The sequence below is a fragment of the Aegilops tauschii genome, chromosome 2 (assembly GCF_002575655.3).
Source record: "Aegilops tauschii subsp. strangulata cultivar AL8/78 chromosome 2, Aet v6.0, whole genome shotgun sequence".
NCBI lineage: Eukaryota > Viridiplantae > Streptophyta > Magnoliopsida > Poales > Poaceae > Aegilops > Aegilops tauschii.
The window spans coordinates 63185682-63193569 of NC_053036.3; the positions used below are offsets into that span (position 1 = coordinate 63185682).

The window sequence follows — 7888 nt, forward strand, 5'->3', positions numbered from 1 at the left end:
AGAAGCACCCACGACTTCGGCGTCGGTAGACATGTTTCCTATTCAACAATTGTAAATAAAAGATATAATGAAGAGAAAAAAGCGGCCTATATTTGCTCGGAATGTTGATTCATTCCCCTTCCGGCAAATCCCGGGTACTCCATATGTCCTAGTTTCTAGGACAAATCATGTCGAAAATCACGAATTTTTGGCATGACTTTTGCTAAAAAGTGGACATATGGAGCGCCTGAAATTTGCCGGAACGGAAATGAATCAACATTCCGGCAAAACATAGGCCACTCGGATATTTTTGACATTCAACCAACATTGCAAAACCAAGATATAACATCAATGTCATATATCATTCAAGCAAAAGAATGCTTGTACATAAATACAAAAAAATGACAAAAATAGCTACAAACTTGCTCAAACTTGCTCCTAGGGTTCATACATAGCTAACTCCTAGCACAAACTTTGCTACCATTTTTTTTATTTTGCTAACTTGCTCAAAATTTTGCTACTGTTTTTTTGCTAACTTGCTCAAAATTTTGCTAACTTTGCTACTGTTTTTTTAATTTGCTACTATTTTTAATTTGCTACTGTTTTTATACCTAATTATTTGCTACTATTTTATTTTAAATTGCTACTATTTTTTAAACTTTGCTATTGTTTTTTTATTTTTTTTGCTACTGTTTTTATACCTAATTTTTGCTAACTTGCTAAAAAACAAAAGAAATTGCTAATCAGCTACTGCCCTAATTTGCTAAAAAAAGTTGATAACTTTGCTAAATTTTGTTGCTAAATTTGCTAACTTGCCCTAAAATTTGCTAAATTTGCCCTAAACAGAGAGAGAGGAGGGCAGGGGAGAGGAGAGGGAGAGGAGGGCAGGGGAGAGGAGAGGCTTACGGCGAGGGAGCTCGGGCTCGGGCGACGGCGGTCGAGGGCGGCGGACGGCGGAGGCGAGGTCGAGGGCGCGCGGGCAGGGGAGAGGCGGGGGCGGCGCTGTGGTCGAGGGCGGGCAGGGGAGACGCCGATGAGGTCGAGGGCACGACGAGGTCGACGGCGCCCAGGGGCGACGGCTGGCGGTCGAGGGTGACGGATGGCGCGAGGGCGGGCAGGGCGATGGCGGCGGCGACAGAGTGGGGGAAGTGGGGAGAGTGGGGAAAAGGGTGGGACTTGGCAAAATTTGAGCCTGCGCGGTGGTTAACTCAAAATAGTTGTAGCGCTGGTCTAGGATCCAGCGCTATAGCTAACTGCTAGTGGCACATAGTAGTAGCGCTTGTTTAGGACCCAGCGCTATAACTAACTTAGCTATAGCACTGATTCACGACCCAGCGCTACTGCTAACTGTTCCACTTTTTATTCTATTTTTATCATTTTCCTTTTCTAGTTTTTAGTTTTATTTTTCTTTTATTATTTTCCTTTTCTTTTCTGTTTACTTTTCTTTTTCTTTTGTACTGTTGATACGTCTCCAACGTATCTATAATTTTTGATTGTTCCATGCTATTATATTATCTGTTTTGGATGTTTAATGGGCTTTAATATGCTCTTTTATAATATTTTTGGGACTAACCTATTAACCGAAGGCCCAGTGCCAGTTTCTATTTTTTTGCCTATTTTAGAGTTTTATAGAAAGGAATACCAAACGGAATCCAAACGGAACGAAACCTTCGCGAGGATCTTTCTTGGACCGAAAGCAAACCAGGAGACTAGGAGTTGAAGTCTGAAACTCCATGAGGAGGCCACGAGGCAGGAGGGCACGCCCAGGAGGGGTAGGCGCGCCCCCACCCTCGTGGGCCCCTCGTAGCTCCACCGATGTACTTCTTTTGCCTATATATACTCTTATACCCTCGAAACATCAGGGAGAGCCACGAAACTGAAAGAAATATGCCCTAGAGGCAATAATAAAGTTATTATTTATTTCCTTATATCATGATAAATGTTTATTATTCATGCTAGAATTGTATTAACCGGAAACATAATACATGTGTGAATACATAGACAAACAGAGTGTCACTAGTATGCCTCTACTTGACTAGCTCGTTGATCAAAGATGGTTAAGTTTCCTAGCCATTGACATGGGTTGACATTTGATTAACGAGATCACATCATTAGGAGAATGATGTGATTGACTTGACCCATTCCGTTAGCTTAGCACTCGATTGTTTAGCTTGTTGCTGTTGCTTTCTTCATGACTTATACATGTTCCTATGACTATGAGATTATGCAACTCCCGTTTACCGGAGGAACACTTTGTGTGCTACCAAACGTCACAACGTAACTGGGTGATTATAAAGGTGCTCTACAGGTGTCTCCAACGGTACTTGTTGGGTTGGCGTATTTCGAGATTAGGATTTGTCACTCCGATTGTCGGAGAGGTATCTCTGGGCCCACTCGGTAATGCACATCACTATAAGTCTTGCAAGCATTGTAACTAATGAGTTAGTTGCGGGATGATGTATTCCGGAACGAGTAAAGAGACTTGCCGCTAACGAGATTGAACTAGGTATTGAGATACCGACGATCGAATCTCGGGCAAGTAACATAACGATGACAAAGGGAACAACGTATGTTGTTATGCGGTTTGACCGATAAAGATCTTCGTAGAATATGTGGGAGCCAATATGAGCATCCAGGTTCCGCTATTGGTTATTGACCGGAGAGGTGTCTCGGTCATGTCTACAAAGTTCTCGAACCCGTAGGGTCCGCACGCTTAACGTTACGATGACAGTTATATTATGATTTTATATGTTTTGATGTACCGAAGGAGTTCGGAGTCCCGGATGAGAATAGGGACTTGACGAGGAGACTCGAAATGGTCGAGACGTAAAGATCGATATATTGGACAACTATATTCGGACATCGGAAAGGTTCCGAGTGATTCGGGTATTTTTCGGAGTACGGGAGAGTTACGGGAATTCGTATTGGGCCTTGATGGGCCATACGGGAATGGAGAGAAAGGCCCCAAAGGGTGGCCGCACCCCTCCCCATGGACTAGTCCGAATTGGACTAGGGAGGTGGGGGCGCCCCCTTCCTTCTTTCTCCTTCTCCCTTCCCTTTTCCTACTCCAACAAGGAAAGGAGGAGTCCTACTCCCGATGGGAGTAGGACTCCCCGCTTGGCGCGCCCTCCTCCTAGGCCGGCGGCCTCCCCCCTTGCTCCTTTATATACGGGGGCAGGGGGCAGCCCATAGACACAACAATTGATCTATTGATCTCTTAGCCGTATGTGGTGCCCCCTCCACCATATTACACCTCGATAATATCGTAGCGGTGCCTAGGCGAAGCCCTGCGTCGGTAGAACATCATCATCGTCATCACGCCGTCGTGCTGACGAAACTCTCCCTCAACACTCGGCTGGATCGGAGTTCGAGGGCCGTCATCGAGCTGAACGTGTGCTGAACCCGGATGTGCCGTACGTTCGGTACTTGATCGGTCGGATCGTGAAGACGTACGACTACATCAACCGCGTTGTGTTAACGCTTCCGCTTTCGGTCTACGAGGGTACGTGGACAACACTCTCCCCTCTCGTTGCTATGCATCACCATGATCTTGCGTGTGCGTAGGAAATTTTTTGAAATTACTACGTTCCCCAACAGTGGCATCCGAGCCAGGTTTTATGCGTTGATGTTATATGCACGAGTAGAACACAAGTGAGTTGTGGGCGATATAAGTCATACTGCTTACCAGCATGTCATATTTTGGTTCAGCGGTATTGTGAGATGAAGCGGCCCGGACCGACACTACTAGAAAAAGGCTTACTAGTGGCGCACTGGTTTTGCCTACTAATGGCGCACTACTGGTGCGCCACTAGCATCACGCCACTAGTAATTTTTACTAATGGCGCACCGCTGGTGCGCCATTAGTATCTGGTACTCTAATGGCGCACCGGGCAGTGCACCATTAGTATAGGCCAGGGTGCGCCATTATTATGCCTCCCAGGGTGCCATATATACCCATGTGCTTTGCCATACTAATGGCGCACTACGGTGCGATGCGCCATTAGTATCCTTCGGCATACTAATGGCGCACTGCTGGGTGATGCGCCATTAGTACCCTCTGGCATACTAATGGCGCACTGCTCTGAGATGCACCATTTGTATCCTTTGTCATACTAATGGCACACATTGCCGGGATGCGCCATTAGTATGTATATTAGGGATTATTATTTTTTTCTTTTCTGATTTTTGCACAGATTACAAAATATATTATTGGACAGAAAATAAGCAGCAGGACACAGCAACAGCAGATTCATCGAATAAAATAGAAGATTAGTCTCCGAATACAATTCATCATATTAGTCTCCGAATTCAATTGACCGAACGAAGATAGAACATTACAAGTCTCGAGACCGCAATTAGCGAGTTTGTCTTCACATTACAAGTCGATATCGATCATCTAAACTACCATCACATAGAAGAGAGCTGCGGTCATCACGATGAGCATCATCGCGATGAAACTGGTCTTCATCCGGTTCCTCCAACGCTCCCTCCTATCTCCCGCTAGATAGCGCGCGTATCTAGATTCCGCCTCCGCCCTAGTGGTGTACCCTTTGTAACTGTTACCGCTAAAACGATGAACCTGTCTCCGACACTCCTCCCAGTCGTCGTAGACTCCGGGAACCTTACCCTTGTACACGACATACGACGGCATCTCTATCCACTAGCCAAACAACAGACAATACATAAGCAATATATAAGTAGGCAACAAAAGGATCGGAAGAGAAAAGCAAGACATTAATAGCACGATTCATGGTCCTACTAACAAATAGCATCGATTACATCTAAGTTGAACGACTGTCCAAACCAAAGAGACATACAAGTTCACAAAAGTTTAATTACAACATGAGCTAATGAATGTTTCAGAACTACACATAGCATCACAACTTTCGACTCGACTCATGGGACCGGAGCGTGGATGAAGCCGCCGTTTGTCATGATGGTCATGAAGTCGCGGGCGTTGTCATCCTGCATTTGTAGCGTTGTGTCTATCTCGCTGTTGGACGGTTGAAATTTGAGGTAGAACTGCCCCGAGGTACGAAGGACATCTTGATGGATGATTTCTGCAAACTCCGACTGGATGCGAAAGAATTCTTGTCGGATGTCCGCGTCCTGGATTGCCGCCAAGCTTGCGGCCCAATCTTTGAGATTATTTGGTAGCAGAAGGTGATTATGGTCCCGCACGATCGCCCGCATGTGATGGAGGGCGTAGTAGGCATCCTTCTGACTGCCAGGCGGCTGCTTGACGCAGGGGAACGTCGTATTGTGGGTGAACACGTGCCTGGCGTACCTACGAACTGGCCTCTTAAAGGTGCCTCCAGATGCGGCGTAGCCGGGGAGAGTATCATCAAAAACTTTCTTGATATTTGTGTAGTCTATCTTGGAGTCACGGTCCGGGTCGAGATACGTGGCCATGGAATATTTCGGGCTTAAGAGGATGAGTGTGCAATGTGTGTCACTGCACAGAACATGGAATGTTAGAAAAAAAAGAACGATCAAAATCTAAGAAATCATATGTTACGGGGCGGTTAGGAGATGACTTACTCGGGAAAGTAAGTCACGAGGAAGTTATCCTTATCTGGGTTTGCTAGAATGACGCCTTTGAGGTGTGAACTCGCGACTTGCCGGTCCCCAGCGCTGCCCAAGATCTTGGCACGCATGTAGAAGGGGTCGACTATCACAATGTCCGGGGTCTTGTCTCTAATGATCCGCATCTCCATACTCAGCGAAAACAGCCGAACGAAGGTGTAGTGCAGCGGATGAAGGTTAAGCATAGCAAAGATGTCATCAAATCGCAGGACGATCGTACCCCCGACGGCGCTATCCACAAAGCCCTTGCCCTCTGGCACCTTGGCCACGAAAACCGGGTATGCCACATCATTCTCTCTGAGACGCCGCTTCTCCAAAGAAAGAACACTATCATGCAGACTCCGCATAGCACCGGTTGCAGCATTGAACTTATTTGTCGGTAGCATCGGCCTACCCGCCACATGCACCCTCCTCGAGATATCCTTAGGTGAAGGTGGCCCGTCCTGAGCACGGATCGTACTCGGTGCCGGCTGGCTCGCACTGGCGCCCTTGTTAGTCTTTCGTTCCGTCCCTTCTTCTTGATCTGCTATAATGGGATCGAGTTTTGCTCACAGACCGCCTTCTTGAGCGTGTTGGGGCTGATAATATTTGGCACCTCAGCTATCTGAGGCTCGGTGAAGGCGGCAGCTGGAGGCGCCTCCTGAGAACTGAACGCCAGATGACGCCTGTTGCAATTGGGTTTCTCCGCCATACCAGCTAGATCGTGGTAGTCTTTTTGAGGGTTGGGTTCTTGAGAAGGAGGCCCGCAGAACTCATCACCGTACCCATGTTCGGCAAAGTACTTATCGACGTTGGTAAATGTACCGTCGTTGTTGTCATCGTCGTCCGGATCCTGTGCCATATGCATGTTCGGATCCTGTGCCATAGGGATGTCCGGCATGTCCGGTAGCGTTGCGGCGTTCTTGCCATGGCTTGGCGCTGGCACGACTGGCTGTCTTGTCTGTGGGGTGGTGTCCCCCGCCCCCAAACGAATCTGGCTCTTCGGCCAAAGCAGGGGCAAGCTTACACAGGCGCTGAGGGTCATCCCATCATCTTCGTCGGCCCCAGCGGGTCGAATCGGAGGTAACAACTCGTCGCAGCCTGGCAGCACCCGAACCAGTTCAACCCTATACAAGGTGGGTGGCATCGGATTACCGTGGAACATGCGGTTGCCCGGTAAAACGATTCTGCCCTTGGCGACATCGACCAACTCGCCGCCCACGAAGTGCGGGAGAGGGCAAGGAACATCGGTGGCGCCCTGCGAAAACATGTAGGGCGTCAGGGATGCCCAGTCAAAGGCAAGGAGATGAAGTCATCGGCCGAGAGGCTTAGTTACCGTGATGCCGTCGAGCTCGGCTAATGTCGAGGCACCGCCAACGGCGGGCGTGCGCGTGCAACTGACGGAGGGGCCGCTTGCTGGGGAGGTGCCGGCCGGCGTACACCCAGGTGCATTAAGCTCCAATGCCCGTGCCGGCGCCGGAGACACGAATACCGCCTCCGCCGGAGACACCAATGGCGACGCCTGCGCGTTGTGTGAGTTGCTGGCCGTGAAGCTGGGAACCGGGGGAGGCCCCTGTTGGCCGCCCGCAATCCACGTCGTCAGCCCCTGAATCAAGGTAGGCACAATGGCGGTGAGCGTCGTTCCCAGTTGTTGTTGCACTTGCTCTTGGACAATCTCCGGAATCCGCGCCACTTGTGCCTTGAGTTCTTGAACCTCGCGCGACTGGCTTTTCGAGCTGGTCTTTTTCTCCTTTCGCCCACCAGCAGTATAGTATGACGATCATTTTGTGGACAAGCCTTTGCCGGCCACAAGACCAGCTGACGACGGCTTACTGAGCTTATCCTTGTTTTTCATTACGTTCAACGCCCTATTTAAAGGGGTGTCAAAAGGGGAGCTCTGAGATGACCCCGCACTACTGCTTTCAGCCTCCTGCGGAAGGAATGTGAACCATTTAGAAATTTCGCTTCATTAATTATAATGCAACCGTATGGAGCTAATTATGCGGGGGTGTATTCCTTACCAGAACAAGCTCAAGCGCCCTGGTCTTCGGATCCGTGGTAAGCTCCTTTGTTACCGGGTCCTCCTTGTACCGGGCCCTGACAAAGTTCCTGGTCTGCTTGTCAGGGAATTTCTCGAAGCGGGGCGGTAGGCCTTGCTCGGCACGCTCCGCGTCCTCCTTGTCCCATATAGGCTCCGCCACTCTGTAACCGCCGGGACCGAGTTGGTGGACCCCTAAGTTCAACTGCCGCATTTCTTTCCCCCACTGACTTGATTCGGAGGTTGCGCTGCTCTCGCACTTGATCTTGAACTCCTTGTAGTCATCTTCGCTCATCAAAGGATATT

The 7888-nt window shown here is 48.9% G+C and overlaps 1 pseudogene; it reads right to left on the reverse strand.

Annotated features, from left to right (window-relative positions):
• Nucleotides 1-881: 881 nt before the first annotated feature.
• On the reverse strand, nt 882-7399 carry LOC141040739 (uncharacterized; annotated as a pseudogene).
• Between the last annotated feature and the right edge of the window lie 489 nt (nt 7400-7888).